This window comes from Mustela nigripes, chromosome 1 (assembly GCF_022355385.1).
Source record: "Mustela nigripes isolate SB6536 chromosome 1, MUSNIG.SB6536, whole genome shotgun sequence".
Lineage (NCBI taxonomy): Eukaryota > Metazoa > Chordata > Mammalia > Carnivora > Mustelidae > Mustela > Mustela nigripes.
Window position 1 is genome coordinate 37,780,549 of NC_081557.1, and position 16,018 is coordinate 37,796,566.

The window sequence follows — 16,018 nt, forward strand, 5'->3', positions numbered from 1 at the left end:
CTATGGATATACCAGAGCACTGTTGTAAACAGCATAGGGCAACAATATTACATGCTGCTAACATTTTCAAGCTCTTAAGCTTAATAAACATCAAAATTTACATCTAATCCATTGCTAGCCATGATGGCTGAAATTGATTATTTTGATTCTACTTTAATTCATTTAAAAGTTCTTTTAATTATTCTATTTCTATTGTTTATTCTTTTTAAAGTATGTTTTTGCATAATTTATAAAAGAATAAAATTGCACTTTTTAACCTCTCTCCCATCTTATGATGCAAAATAAAAATTTAATGATCATAATTTTAAATAAATGAAGCTGAGTATTTTTCTCTCTCTCTGGCGTTATGAGTAATACCAAAATGTTTAAATTGAGGGGCGCCTGGGTGGCTCAGTGGGTTAAGCTGCTGCCTTCGGCTCGGGTCATGGTCCCGGGGTCCTGGGATCAAGCCCCGCATTAGGCTCTCTGCTCAGCAGGGAGCCTGCTTCCTCCTCTCTCTCTGCCTGCCTCTCTGCCTGCTTGTGATCTCTCTCTGTCAAATAAATAAATAAAATCTTTAAAAAAGATGTTTAAATTGATCTTGGGTAGGAAGAATAATGCAAGATGTTTTTTTAATCATATGTCTCACTCCCATATTTGAACATCATCCTTTTAATATTACCAAAGTACTAGGTCCCCAGATCCCCACTATCTGGATACTATTGTCTCTTCATTTCAGGAGAAGAAATGCTCAGCAAGGAAAGGCAGAAAGTCGTCTGAAACTTGAAAAAGCATTTGTCTATGCACTAGTCTAGATCCCAAATTGCAAAGAACAGAATTTTTGCGTTTATTAGAATATAATTTCATTCACTTGTTATTTGACAAATGTCAATTTAGTGTCCATTATTTGTCATTTACTGAATTAGACACTGGACATACACTGGTAAGCAAAATGGACACAATTCCTATCTTAATGGGGCCTACAATTTAGTAGGAAAGACAGACACTAATTCATTATTAGCTTTGATAAGCACTATGAAAGAAAAGTATAAGATACTCCAGAAGTGTATAACACAGAACGCTGCTCTATTTCGATCAATGCTGTCCAACAGAATTTTCGGTGATGATGGGAATGTTCTATATTCTGTGCTGTCCAATTCAACGTCTCCATGTGCAATGAAAATGTGCCTTGTGTGGGCCCCTGGCTGTCTCAGTCAGTAGACCACATGACTCTTGATCTCGGGGTTATGAGTTTGAGCACTACATTGTGTATACAGATTACTAATGAAAATAAATAAATATACTTAAAAAGGTGTTCAAAAAAATAAAGTATGCCTTGTGTCACTGAGGACTAAGGTCCCATCCTGGCCTCAAAGAATTCATGTTTGAATGAGGAAGGCAGATATCTAAGCAAGTACTTACAATATTACTTGTGGAATGCAAAACAATGATAGAGAAGGGAACAGATCTTACTGATGTAGGGAATAATTGAGATGTGACTGAAATGGTAAGCAAATTTTGCAAAATGTAGAAGAGTATTAACAAATGCTGGGCATCCTGGTGGAATCAACAAGGCTTTGGTTTAAAAGCAGAGAACAAAATCTACGGTTTAAATCGGAAGGGATTTGGGGGCGCCTGGGTGGCTCAGTGTGTTAAGCCTCTGCCTTCGGCTCAGGTCATGATCTCAGGGTCCTGAGATCGAGCCCCACATTGGGCTCTCTGCTCAGCAGGGAGCCTGCTTCCCCTTCTCTCTGCCTACTTGTGATCTCTGTCTGCCAAATAAATAAATAAAATCTTAAAAAAAAATAAATAGGAAGGGATTCGTAACAAAATCATTGAGAAGGCTGATGAAAATAGACTCTTCATTAAACTTGGGAGGAAAAACTCACAAAGTTATCAAGAGAGTTGTTCTATTCTAATGTCAGTAGTTGAATGATACTACCCTGAGACTGCCCTGATCAGGAGGCAGATGCTTCTACTGCTATTCCAGAAACCAGCTGTACCTGCTATGACCAACCCCAGGAAAAACAATGTCAAGCACTTCATTTCTTGATCTCTAGTGTGTCTTGCTGCTGGGATCTGCTAGCACTAGCACAACAAAATCTAATCCCTCCACAACAGTGCTTGCCAGCAGAAAGGGAGAAGTAACAGAATCACTTTACTTAAGCCTGCCCAATCTCACAGGAGTGCATACAATCTGCTGAACCTAAACCTCTTCCAGAACCTCAGCTGCAGAGGGGTCTGGGTAATGTAGTTTTGGTTTTCCAGCCTACTAATACAAAAACAAGCACTAAGAGGTGGTGTGGACAGTGCCTCCAGCCCCTTGGTAGTGTCAAGCCTCAATGAATATTCCTTTTTTTGTTTTTGTTTTTTTAAAGTAGGGTCCGCCCAGCATGGAGCCCAAGGTAGGGCTTGAAATCACAACCCTGTGTTCAAGACCTGAGATGAGATCAAGAGTCAGTTGCTTTACCAACTGAGGTATCCAGGCACCCCCTCAATGACTCTTCTTGATTTTTGTCCCCTGATGGAACTTTGTGAGATTTCCTGTGGGATATTTATGCAGCGGTGGAATCCTGATACACAAACAAGCTTTTCAAGACTGCTTGTGAATCACATGTGCAGTTTCTATTTCCACTAGAAGAACAAGGCATTTCTGCCTATTTCCACCTGCAATTGGAAGTACATACATTTATAAAAAGGTTTGTCATATTGATGGTAAATGATAACTTACTGTTTTAATTTGCCTACCTCTGATTAGTACTGAGATTGAACTTTGCTCTGTATTTTGGCCACTTGGGCCTCCCTGTCTGTGAACTTTTATTTTTAATATTTTTGCCAATATTTAATTTGTTTTCTGGCCCTAAAATGTTGAGTTCTTTGCAGATTCTAATACAAATTCCTTGTTGCTTTTCAATGTCACAGATATTTTCTCCCAGTGTATCATATATTTACTAACTCTATGCTTAATTTTGATGAACACAAATACATCAATTTTTCACTTAGTGTTTGTGTTTTGGGGTGTTACTGAAGAAGTCTTTCCCCAATCCTAGGTCACAAAGCTATCTCTTATATCTGCTTTAGAGTTTTACCTTTCATTTTTAAGTATTTATTGTTCTGGAGTCTATTTTTTGTATGACAAAATGTTATGTTGGAACTTTATTATTTTTAAATATGGGCAGTGCTCCAAATACCATCTTTAAACAATTTTTTAAACGATTTTATTTTATTTGAGAGAGAGAGAGCACAAGCAGGTGTAGTGGCAGAGGGAGAAGGAGAAGCAGGCTCCCCACTGAGTAGGGAGCCTGGTGCCAGGCTTGATGCCAGGACCCTGGGACCAGGACCTGAGCTGAAGGCAGATGCTTAACTGACTGAGCCACCCAGGCATCCCTATCAAATGATTTTTTTATTTCCCCATAGCTTTATAGATAATTTTAAAGATAATATCTTAAGTTCCCATGGAAATACAGGTTCGTTTATCATTTTTAGGGAGTGAAAAATTGCTTTACTCTGCTCTTTGAATCAATTTTTAGTCCCTGAAAGGTCAGTATCAGATGGGGGCACACAAGTGACTCTTCCATGACTTTCTACCATTGATTAATTTAATCCTTGGATAATGTGTCCCTTTGAATGTCTCCAGCACTGTCATTCTCCTCCCCACATGGTCTAGACACAGGAAAACTTTCTTCCCAAGCCTTCAGGGATTGGACCTGTGAGTATCCAACACAGACTACACAGAACTTGACAGAAACAAGACCTTGGTTCCATTTTGAAGCAGCCATTCATGGAGGTGGCCCCTCCAAGGACATGCTGAAGGAAGAAAAAACCTGCCCTTAAACTGGGCCTGTTGGGTCTAGTTCAACTTCATCCCAAGCAGAGCCCAGTAATTAGAATAGTCAGGTTCTAAAATCAATGATTAATTTTGTAATTCTTATCCTAAAGTTTCCTTTTTGGTAAAACCAATTGGATAGTTTCCTCAACTATGTAAACTCCTGGTACTATTAGAGGAGTTCAAGAATGTATGATTTATCAGTTTCATTCTATATGCTCTTCTTTTTGGACAAAGATCACATCTCCTTGAGAGGACTATGGCCAGATTGCAACATCTGCAGCTTCCATGGCACAGATCTTCATGGGTTGTACATTCTCACAGTCTTTTAGGATCCCAGGATAGAAAAGTAGATGAAGAGGTTCTGGGGAAGATATATTTATGAAGGTGTGTACCTGGAAACCACAAGTGCAACTGAAAAATGAAATGTCTTTCAGGTTGCAGTCCAGGAAAATCCCCACCTCTTTAAGTTTGGGTTCATGTGGAGAATGTTCTCAGTGTCTGTGTCGACAGTGACTTCATGTCCCTGCTTGAGGCTCACAACCCAGAACCACAGCAAACATCCATAGCTCATTCCAGTGTTTCTCCAAATTCTACGCCCTATAGTGGCAGCCAGAGCTGAAGCAGGAGGACCCCAGGACACAAAAAATAGAAATGAATGTTTTGGCACTCTCTGGTGGTCTCATCTGGATCTACCCACCTCCCGTGCTCTGCATGTCATTATGAGAAAATGAGCAAGTCATTGGTTGTGGGTAGATCCAGAATCATACTCACAGAGAATCTCACATCCAGCACTACCTGCTTATCAAAGACATCATCACTTTGATTTCAGCCACCCATTTCCTCAGGGCCATGTTAGTCTGGATTCTCTGGATCCAAGAGATATCAAGACACTGGGGACAAGTGGAAAGGTTGTCCTGATCCTCCTTCTCCAAATGCTTGAAGCAGGTGAAGTAGAAGTGCTGTTTGCAGAATCTCAAACAGGCGTCTTGGAACATGGAGCATGATGATGGAACATGTTAATTCTTTTCTGAGTTTTTCATGGCTCCCATTTCAATGTGGCTGTTCTCAGTTTTGTGCTTCTCTGAGGTACTGCAACTTCTTAATTGGATTTTAGACTTCTCATAAAAATATTTTGCTCTGCCTGTCAAATTCCTCATATCAGAGAGATCAAATGATAATTCTCTTTCTCTGACTTGCTTCGCTTAGCCTAATACCCTTTAATTCCATCCACATCATTGCAAATGGCAAGATTTCTTTTTTGATGGCTATGTAATATTTTATTGTATATATACAATGGATGTGTGTGTGTGTGTACATATATACCACATCTTCTTTATCCATTCACATTTTGATGGACATCTGGGCTCTTTCCATAGTTTGGCTATTGTGGACATTGCTGCTATGAACATTGGGGTACAGGTGCCCCTTCGGATCACTACATTTGTGTCTTTGGGGTAAATACCCAGTAGTGTAATTGCTGGGTTGTAGGGTAGCTCTATTTTAAACTTTTTGAGGAATCTCCATAGTATTTTCCAGAGTGGCTGCACCAAATTTCCTACCAACAGTGTGGGAGGTTTCCCCTTTCTCTGCATCCTTGCCAACATCTGTTGTTTCCTGAGTAGTTAATTTTAGCCATTCTGACTAGCATGAGGGGGTATCTCGTTGTGGTTTTGATTTATATTTCCCTGATGCCAAGTGATGTTGAGCATTTGTTCATGTGTCTGTTGGCCATTTGGGTGTCTTCCTTGCAGCCATTCTGTACACGTTTCTGCCTATTTCTTGATTGGATTATTTGTTCTTTGGGTGTTGAGTTTGATAAGTTCTTTATAGATTTTGGATATCATCCCTTCATCTGATAAAACATTTGCAAATATTTTCTCCCATTCTGTCAGTTGTCTTTTGGTTTTGTCAACTGTTTCCTTTACTGTGCAAAAGCTTTTTATCTTGATGATGTCCCAATAGTTCACTTTTCTTTTGTTTCCCTTGTCTTTGCAGATGTGTCCAGCAAGAAGTTGCTGTGGCCAAGGTCAAAGAAGTTGCTTTCTGTGTTCTCCTCAAGGATTTTGATGGGATTCCTGTCTCACATTGAAGTCCTTCATCCATTTGAGTCTATTTTTGTGTGTGGTATAAGGAAATGGTCCGGTTTCATTCTTCTGTATGTGGCTGACCAATTTTCCCAACACCATTTGTTGAAGAGACTGTCTTTTTTCCATTGAACGTTCTTTCCTGCTTTGTTGAAGATTAGTTGACCATAGAGTTGAGTATTCATTTCTGGGTTCTCTATTCTGGTGCATTGATCTATGTGTCTGGTTTTGTGCCAGTGCCATACTGCCTTGATGATTACAGCTTTGTAATAGAGTTCGAAGTCTGGAATTGTAATGTCACCAGTTTTGGTCTTATTTTTCAACATTCCTTTGGCTTTTGGGTCTTTTCTGGTTTCAGGGTTTTTTTAGGATTATTTTAGGATTTTAGGATTATTTTAGGATTATTTGCTCCAGCTCTGTGAAGTAAGTTGATGGTATTTTGACAGAGATTGAAATGAATGTGTAGATTGCTCTAGGTAGCATAGACATTTAAATAATATTTATTCTTTCAATCCATGAGCATGGAACATTTTTCCTTTTCTTTGTATCTTCCTCAATTTCTTTCATAAGCATTCTATAGTTTTCTGAGTACAGATCCTTTGCCTCTTTGGTTAGGTTTGTTCCTAGATATCTTGTAGTTTTTGGTGAAATTGTAAATTGAATCAACTCCTTAATTTCTCTTTCTTCTGTCTCATTGTTGGTTTATAGAAATACAACTGATTTCTGTGCACTGATTTTATATCCTGCCACTCATTTCTTGTATGAGTTCTGGCAATTTTGGGGTGCAGTCTTTTGGGTTTTCCACATAGAGTATCATGTCATCTGCAAAGAGCGAGCATTTGACTTCTTTACTGATTTGGATGCCTTTTATTTCTTTTTGTCTGATTGCTAAGGCTAGGACTTCTAGAACTATGTTGAACAACAGCGGTGAATGGACATCCCTGCCGTGTTCCTTACCTTAGGGGAAAAAGTCTCCGTCTTTCCCCATTGAGAATGGGGAAAATATACTTTCTTTAATTTATGTAGTGTATCACATTGATTGATTTGTGAATGTTGAACCACCCTTGCAGCCCAGGAATAAATCCCACTTGGTTGTGGTGAGTAATCCTTTTAATGTATTGTTGGATCCTGTTGGCTAGTATTTTGGTGAGAATTTTTGCATCCATGTTCATTAAGGATAGTGGTCTGTAATTCTTCTTTTTGGTGGTGTCTTTGTCTTGTTTTGGGATCAAGGTAATGCTGACCTTATATAAAGAGTTTGGAAGTTTTCTTTTCATTTCAATTTTTTGAAACAGCTTCAGAAGAATAGGTATTAATTATTCTTTAAATGTTTGGTAGAATTCCTCTGGGAAGCCACCGGCCTGGGGCTTTTGTTTTTTGGGAGAGTTTTGATTACTGCTTCAATTTATTTACTGGTTATGAGTCTGCTCAGGTTTTATATTTCTTCCTGGTTCAGCTTTGGTGTTTATACATCTTTAGGAATGCATCCATTTCTTCCAGATTGTCTAATTTGTTGGCATACAGTTGCTCATAATATGTTCCTATAATTGTTTATATTTCTTCAGTATTGGTTGTGATCTCTCCTCTTTCATTCGTGATTTTCTTTATTTGGGTACTTTCTCTTTTCTTTTTGGTAAGTTGGGCCAGGGGCTTATCAATCTTATTAATTCTTTCAAAGAATTCGTTGATATGTTCTATTGTTCTTTTGGTTTCTGTTTCATGAATTTCTGCTCTGATCTTTATTATTTCTCTGCTCCTGCTGGGTTTAGGTTTTATTTGCTGATCTTTCTCCAATTTCTTTAGGTGTAAGTTTAGGTTGTGTATTTGAGACCTTTCTTGTTTCTTGTGAAAGGCTTGTATTGCTATAAACTTCCCTCTTAGGATCACCTTTGCTGCATCCCAAAGATTTTGAACGGTTGTGTTTTCATTTTCATTTGTTTCCACGAATTTTTAAAATTCTTCTTTAAATTCCTGGTTGACCCATTCATTCTTTAGTAGAATGCTTTTTAGCCTACATGTATTTGAGTTCTTTCCAAATTTCCTCCTGCAATTGAGTTTCGGTTTCAAAGCATTGTGGTCGGAAAATATGCAGGGAATTATCTCAATCTTTTAGTACCAGTTGAGACCTGATATGTGACCCAGTATGTGATCTAGTCTGGAGAATGTTGCATGTGCACTTGAGAAGAATATGCATTCTGTTGCTTTAGGATGATGTTCTTAGTATATTTGTGAATTCTATCTGGTCTAGTGTGGCATTCAAAACCTTTATATCCTTGTTGATCTTCTGCTTAGATGATCTGTACATTCCAATGAAGGGAGTGCTAAAGTCCTCTACTATTATTGTATTATTATCCATGTGTTTCTTTGATTTTGTTATTAATTGGCTTATATAATTGGCTGCTCATAAGTTAGGGACATATAGATTTATAATTGTTAGATCTTGTTGGACAGACCCTTTATGATATAGTGTCCTTCCTTATCTATTATTACAGTCTTTGGTTTAAAATTTAATTTGTCGGGGCACCTGGGTGACTCAGTGGCTTAAAGCCTCTGCCTTTGGCTCAGGTCATGATCCCAGGGTCCTGGGATCGAGCCCTGCATTGGGCTCTCTGCTCAGCAGGGAGCCTGCTTCTTCCTCTCTCTGCCTGCTTCTCTGCCTACTTGTAATCTCTGTCTGTCAAATAAATAAATAAAATCTTTAAAAAATAAAATTTGTCTGGGGCACCTGGGTGGCTCAGTGGGTTAAGCCTCTGCCTTCTGCTCAGGTCATGATCTCAGGTCCTGGGATTGAGCCCCACATCGGGCTTTCTGCTCAGCTGGGGGCCTGCTTCCCCCTCTCTCTCTTTGCCTGCTGCTCTGACAACTTGTGATTTCTCGCTCTCTCTGTGTCAAATAAATAAAATCTTTCAAAAAAATAAAAATAAAATCTAATTTGTCTGGTATAAGGTTTTCCACCCAGCTTTCTTTTGATGTCCATTAGCATGATAAATAATTTTCTACCCCCTCACTTTAAATCTGTCTTTGGGTCTAAAAGGAGTCTTTGGGTCTAAAAGGAGTCTCTTGCAGACAGCATATCAATGGGTCTTGTTTTTTTTTTTTTTATCCAATCTGATATCCTGTGTCTTTTGATCGGGGCATTTAGCTCATTTACATTCAGAGTAACTATCAAAAGATAGGAATTTGGTACCATTGCAATACCTGTAAAGTGATTGTTACTGTATATTGTCACTGTTCCTTTCTGGTCTATGTTACTTTTTGGACTCTCTCTTTGCTTATGGGTTCCTTTTAATATTTCTTGTAGGGCTGGTTTGGCTATCACAAATTCTTTCAGTTTCTGCTTGTTCTGGAAGATTTTTATCATTCCTTCTATTTTGAATGACGTTCTACCTGGATAAAGTATTCTTGGCTGCATACTTTTTTCATTTAACACCCTTAATATATTATGGCAGTCCTTTCTGGCCTGCCAGGTCTCTGTGGATAGGTCTGCTGCCAATCTACTGTTTCTACCCTTATAGTTTACAGACCTCTTGTTTCAAGCTGCTTTCATGATTTTCTTTTTGTCTCTGAGGTTTGTAAATTTTACTATTAGATGCCAGGATGTTGACCTATTTTTATTGATTTTGTGGGGGGTTCTCTATGGCTCCTGGATTTTGATGCCTCTTTGCTTCCCTGGATTAGGGAAATTCTCCACTATAATTTGCTCCAATATACCTTCTGCCCCCCTCTCTTTCCTCTGCATCTGGGATCCCAATTATTCTACTATTGTTTTAATTTAGGGTATCACTTATCTCTTGAATTCTCCCCTTGTGATCCAGTAGTTGTTTATCTCTCTTTTTCTCAGCTTCTTTATTCTCCATCATTTGGTGTTCTATATCACTAACTCTCTCTTCTATCTTCTTTATCCTAGCAGTTAGAGTCTCCATTTTTAATTGCATCTCATTAATAGCCTTTTTGATTTTAACTTGGTTAGATTTTAGTTTTTTTGTTTGTTCAGAAAGGAATTCTCTTGTGTCTTCTATGCTATTTCAAGCCCAGCTAGTATCTTTATAATCATTATTCTGAACTCTGGTTCTGACATCTTATTTATGTCCCTACTGATTAGGTCCCTGGCAGTTAGTACTGCCTTTTGTTCTTTTGTTTTGTTTTTGTTTTTTGTTTTTTTTTTTAGGTGAGATTTTTTTTTTTGTCTTGTCATTATGTCCAGAGAAAAATAGATGAACAAGAGAACAAATGGCAAAATGACCCCAGAGAAATATACACTATACAAATTTGAAGAGATGTAAAACTGGGAGAAAAAAAGAGAGAGAGAATATAATCAGACAGGTGAGCAGAGTAGAGCAATACACTGGATTTCGTGTGTATTTTGGTCTTTTAGAAAACTAGATCCTAAAATTGTAAAGAAAGAAAAACTTACATGTGTACAAAAATAAAATTACATACAATGAAAGGATAGAACGTAACTATAAAAATGGAAATTAAAAGATGAGAGAAAACAAAAGGAAGGGATATAAACAGTCAGGTGAACAGAACAGAGCAATATACTGTCTCCTGAGTGTACTTTGGTCGGTTCATTAGAAGAAATTACATCTCAAAATTGTAAAAGAAAATCTTATATATGTACAAAAATAAGATTAAGTACAATGAAAGGATAGAATGTAACTGTAAAAATGAAAATTAAAAAAAGATTTTATTTTTATCTATTTATTTATTTATTTATTTATTTTTAAAAAAGATTTTATTTATTTATTTGTAAGAGAGAGAGAGTGAGAGCGAGCACAGGCAGACAGAGTGGAAGGCAGAGTCAGAGGGAGAAGCAGGCTCCCTGCGGAGCAAGGAGCCCAATGTGGGACTTGATCCCAGGACGCTGGGATCATGACCTGAGCCGAAGGCAGCTGCTTAACCAACTGAGCCACCCAGGCATCCCTAAAAAAAGATTTTAAAACGGAGTTGGTTGAAATTGGTTGAAAAAGGAAAGAAAAAAATTGAAACAAAAATTTAAGTTGAAAGACTAAAGAATCACAGGTGAAAAAGCAAGAATTCTATGTGCTGTATTCCCCTAGCACTGGAGTTTTGCAGTACTCATTGATCCGTAAATGTGGTCTTGGCTGGATGTTCTTGCTGATCTTCTGGGGGAGGGGCCTGTTGCATTGATTAAGTATCTTTGCCTGAGGTAGAATTGTACCACCCTTGCCAGGGTCCAGGCTAAGTCATCTGTTCAGGTTTGCTCTGTGTGCCCTTTGTTCCCTGAAGGCTTTCTATACCGATTAGAAGATGAGAATGAAAATGGCAGCTTCCCAATCTCTGGCCCCAGAATGGAAAGCTTGGCATCCCACTCTTCACTGTACCTGCAGAGAAAAATAGTCAATCCCTCCCATCTCCCTGGCCTCCATCTGCACTCTGTGCGCACCTGGCCTATGACAGACCATTCCTATCTCTGGCACATGGCCCTGTTTGGAGTCTCCAAACCCAGCAGTCTCCTGTGGTGTGATCGTACGCTGTTCCTCCTGGGGAGGGAAATGGAGTCTCCCTGAATCTGCTGCTTGTTGGGCCCCTGCTCTTTGAGGGGATCATGGTTTATGGCAACCACGAGCTCAAAGCCCACACTCATTCTTTGTGGTTGACTCTCCTCTCTCATACCTGGGAGCTCTGCTGCACTCAGACAACCTCAGTCTTCATGTGACCCTGAGGGTCCTGAAACCACATTGCCCCCGCTGGGCTTCCATCCCTGCTTAGCAGCCTGAGCAACGTCCCTCACTATGCAGACTTCTAAAAGTTCTAATTTTGTGCTCCATTGCCCTATCACATGCCATAAGCTGGCTGACGGAAGCTCCCTCCTTACGCCATCTATCTTCCCAACTATCAACTCGATTTACTTCTCTGCACATCCTATCTTCCAGAAAGTGGTCACTTTTCTATTTGTAGAGTTACAGCTATTCTTTTCTTTGATCTCCAGTTGAGTATGCAGGTGTTCAGAATGATTTGATAGCTATCTAGCTGAATTCCTGGGACCAGATGAAATTAAGGTCTCCCTCCTATTGCTTAACCATCTTGGACTTCTATTTCTTATTCATGTAACATCACTGGAATGTTATATTACTAGGCAGGTTAATAGGTCAACAGAGTGGCTAGGGCCTCTATTTCTACCACGGTTAATGCTGGGATTGTCTCTAGTTAGCTAGAAGTGAAAAAGGTAGGAATGTCATGTGGGAAGTTTTTACCAGCCAGGATTGGAAAGGTGACATCTCTTCACATCCCATTGACTGTAACATTGTCATATAATTATACTTAATATTGTAAAGTGGGATGGAACAGGGCAGTTGGAAAATGTAGTTTCTGGCTAGGTAGATCCTTTTCAGTGATAACTCTTTACTAGGAAATCATTGGTTTTTGGTGACAAGCTAGAAATCTCTGCCACAATCCCATATATATGGAATTCCTTATATAGATATTTCTGTCTACTTATCTATATCTATAAACATGTAGATATATATAACATCATATAGATATAATAGACATACAGATATGTCCATATTTTCATAATGGCAGGCCTTCTTTTTAAAGACTGTATAATATTCAATTGTGTGTCTATGTATATGTAATATACAACATTTTCTTAATCTATTGCCTATTGATAGATATTTAGGTTGTTTCCCTATCTTGGCTATTTTGAAAATGCTGCACATAACATGTGAGTGCAGATATCTCTTCAAGATCCTGTCTTCATTTGTTTTGAATATATACCTAGCAGTGGGGGTTGCTTGATCATATGGTAGTACTATTTTTTATTTTTTGAGATACATTCATACTGTTTTCCACAGTAGCTGTACCAATTTACATTCCCACCAACAATGTACAAGTGTTCCCCTTTCTCTACATCCTCACCCACCCTTGTTACCTCTTGCCTTTTTGATAACAGCCATTCTAACAGGTGTGAGGTGACACATCTCATTGTGGTTTGGATTTTCATTCACTCCCCTGATTATTAATGATGAGCACCTTTTCATATACCTGTGAGCTGTACATACTAAGGTACATCTCATTTTTTTTTTTAAGATTTATTTAGTTATTAGAGAGAAAGAGAGAGTACAAGCAGGGAGAGGGGAAAAGGAGAGGAAGAGAGAATCTTTAGCAGAGTCTGTGCTGAGTGTGGAGCCTAACACACACAGGGCTCAATGTCACTACCCTGAGATCACAACCTCAGCCAAAACCAAGAGTTATATGCTTAACTGACTGTGCCACCCAGCTGCCCCAAGCAGGTTTCCTTTTGTAAAATGTCTGTTCAAGTCCTTTGCCCATTTTTAAATTGGGTTATATATTTTTTGCCATTAAATTATATGAGTTTCAGAAGTCTTTTTTAAAGCAAACTAAAACAGGGTGATAAAAAAAAATGGAGGGGCACCTGGGTGGCTCAGTTGGTTAAGCCACTGCTTTCTGGTCTGGTCATGATCCCAGGGTCCTGGGATCTAGACCCACACTGGGCTCTCTGCTCAGCTGGGAGCCTGTTTCCCCCTCTCCCTCTGCCTAATTGTGATCTCTGTCAAATAAACAAATAAATAAAATCTTTTAAAAAAATTTTAAAAATAAAAAAAATACGGAATCCAAAGAATTAACTGAGATATCCAACCCAATAGCATTAAAGTCTTTTTTTCTTTTTACAGCTTTATTGAGATATAAACTACATAAAATTCACCTGTTGTATGCAGTAATATTAGTATCATAGAATTGTGCCACTATTACCCATTCCATTTTAGAAGATTACCTTTAGTAAGTTTCCTTGAGCCCATTTGTAGTCAATCCTTGCTCCCACTCCTAGCCCCCACAATCATAGATCAGCTTAGTGTCTTTTAGAAATTTGCTTTTTTTAGACATTTCATCTAAATGAAATTATACAATATGGAGTCTTTGGCATCTGACTTTCACTGTTTTTTTTTTTTTTTTTAAGATTTTATTTATTTATTTGACAGGCAGAGATCACAAGCGGGCAGAGAAACAGGCAGAGAGAGAGGAGGAAGCAGGCCCCCTGCTGAGCAGAAAGCCTGCACAAAGCTTGAATCCAGGATCCCGGGATCGTGACAGGAGCCAAAGGCAGAGGCTTTAACCCACTGAGCCACTCAGGTGCCCCCGACTTTCACTGTTTTTGAGATTTACCTATGTTGTAGTACGTATCAGTATGTTATTCCTTTTTATTGCCAAAGGGTACTCCATTGTATAAATATACTGCATTTACCTATTCACCAATTGATTATTTTTAGTTTTTGGCTATTATGGATAATGCTGCTATGAAGACCACACAAGTTTTTGTGTAGACAGACTTTCTCATTTCTCTTGGGTAGAATGAAGTTGCTGGATTGTATGGTTAAGTTTATATTTAACTTTAGAAAACTACTGTTTCCCAAAATGGTTGTAATATTTTATGTTCACATTGGCAAAGTCTGAAGGTTCAAGTTTATCCCTATCTTTGTTCACATTTGTCATTGTCTGATTTTTTATTATAGCCATACTAGTGGGTTTGTGGTGTATCTTAAATCACTCTGGTTTTAACTTACATTTACTTATTGTCTAATGACACTGAGCACCCTTTCCTGTGTGTGTTAGCCACCTGTGTATCTTCATAGAAATGTCTGTGCAAGTCTTTTGCTGTTTTTTAGTTGGATTCTTATTGAGTTGTAAGAATTCTTTATATACTATGGATATAAGTCCTTTCTATGATTTCAAACATCGCCTTTCAATCTGTGGTTTGTCTTTTCATTCTTTTAAAGCTGTATTTTGAAGTTCAAGAAATTTTACTGATTATATTTATGAATTGAAATTTCATAATTAAATTTGTCAATTTTTTTTAATGACTGTCTTTTGGTATGATGTCTAGGATTTTTTTTTAAGTATTTATGCATTTATTTAGAGAGCAAGTGAAAACACTCGTATTCACATTCTAAGACTTTTGCATTTCTATGTAAATGTTTGGATCACCATGTCTGTCTCTACAAAAAAAAAAAAAATGCATAACAGTATTTGTCAAAAGTTGTGAAAATTCTGAGGTTTTGCCCTATTGCAAACTAACAAGTTACGGAAAGTTTGCAGACTCCTATTTTAACCTAACATCCAGGCTCTTATGTCCCAATTCCTTTTTACTTTTCTTACATTACTTCCTACAATGGCACTTCCAGTCACCTGGCCTTGCATATAAATAATGGAGCATACAGTGAATACATCTAGCTGGTACTAAATACACTTTTTTCCTCCCCTCTTCCTAAAATTGTAAATCTGATTATCTTCATATATGAACTTAAAATATGGAAAATGTAAAGGGAGTAAGTGGTTTGTAATATTGTAAGTACTTATAATACAGTATATCTTTTTGCTCGTGAATATTATGTACTATAACTATTGTTTCTGTAGTCTAATTAAAACATTTTCTTGGTGTTAAAAAACAAACAAACAAAAACCAAAAAACAAACTTCCTATTCATTCTTTTGCTTAGCCATTTATATGCCTTTGTTGGTCTCTTCATAAGAATGTCTTTTCTTGGGGCACCTGGCTGGCTCAGTTGGTAGAGTCTGGGACTCCATCTTTGTTTTTTTTTTTTTTTTTTTTAAAGATTTTATTTATTTATTTTGTCAGAGAGAGAGCGAGCGAGAGCGAGCACAGGCAGACAGAGTGGAAGGCAGAGTCACAGGGAGAAGCAGGCTCCCTGCGGAGCAAGGAGCCCGATGTGGGACTCGATCCCAGGATGCTGGGATCATGACCTGAGCCGAAGGCAGCTGCTTAACCAACTGAGCCACCCAGGCGTGGGACTCCATCTTTGGATTATGAATTTGAGCCCTGCGTTGGGCAATGAATTTACTTAAAAAAAAAAAAAATGTCCTTTCCTACTATTTCTTCATGCATGGATCCTATCTGTTCTTCAAGGCTCCAGATCAAACACCCATCCTCCCCCTTTCCTGCACCCTCTTCATCTCTTCAGTTAAAAGTAATCTTTCCTATCTCTGACTTCCCACAGCATTATCATCTCTATTTCCTTATGACCTGTTTTGCTTTCCCTTTGTTACTTACACATCTCATTAAAGTCAGTAGAATCTGCATATTAATAATGCCTGTGCCTCCCCTAGAATTTTTACACAGGGTCTTA